Source organism: Myotis davidii, unplaced genomic scaffold, assembly GCF_000327345.1.
Source record: "Myotis davidii unplaced genomic scaffold, ASM32734v1 scaffold534, whole genome shotgun sequence".
Classification (NCBI taxonomy): domain Eukaryota; kingdom Metazoa; phylum Chordata; class Mammalia; order Chiroptera; family Vespertilionidae; genus Myotis; species Myotis davidii.
Window position 1 is genome coordinate 5627858 of NW_006286678.1, and position 263 is coordinate 5628120.

Below are 263 nucleotides of genomic sequence, written 5' to 3' on the forward strand. Positions count from 1 at the left end.
AAAACCATCTCAACTTGAATTGAACTGGGATGGGGGACTCAAAGCCCTCTAGCAAGTCTGTCTAAAGATCTCACTCTAATGTCTGAATTTCTGGCGCTTTTCTCAAGGTGGGTGAAATGATTAAGTGCTACAGTTTTTTCATTGCACATCTCTTTTTGTGTGTGTGTGTTAATCCTCGCCCGGGGATATTTTTTTCCACTGACTTTAGATAGAGTGGAAGGGAGTGGCAGGAAGAGAGAAGGAGAGAGTGAGAAGGAGGGGGA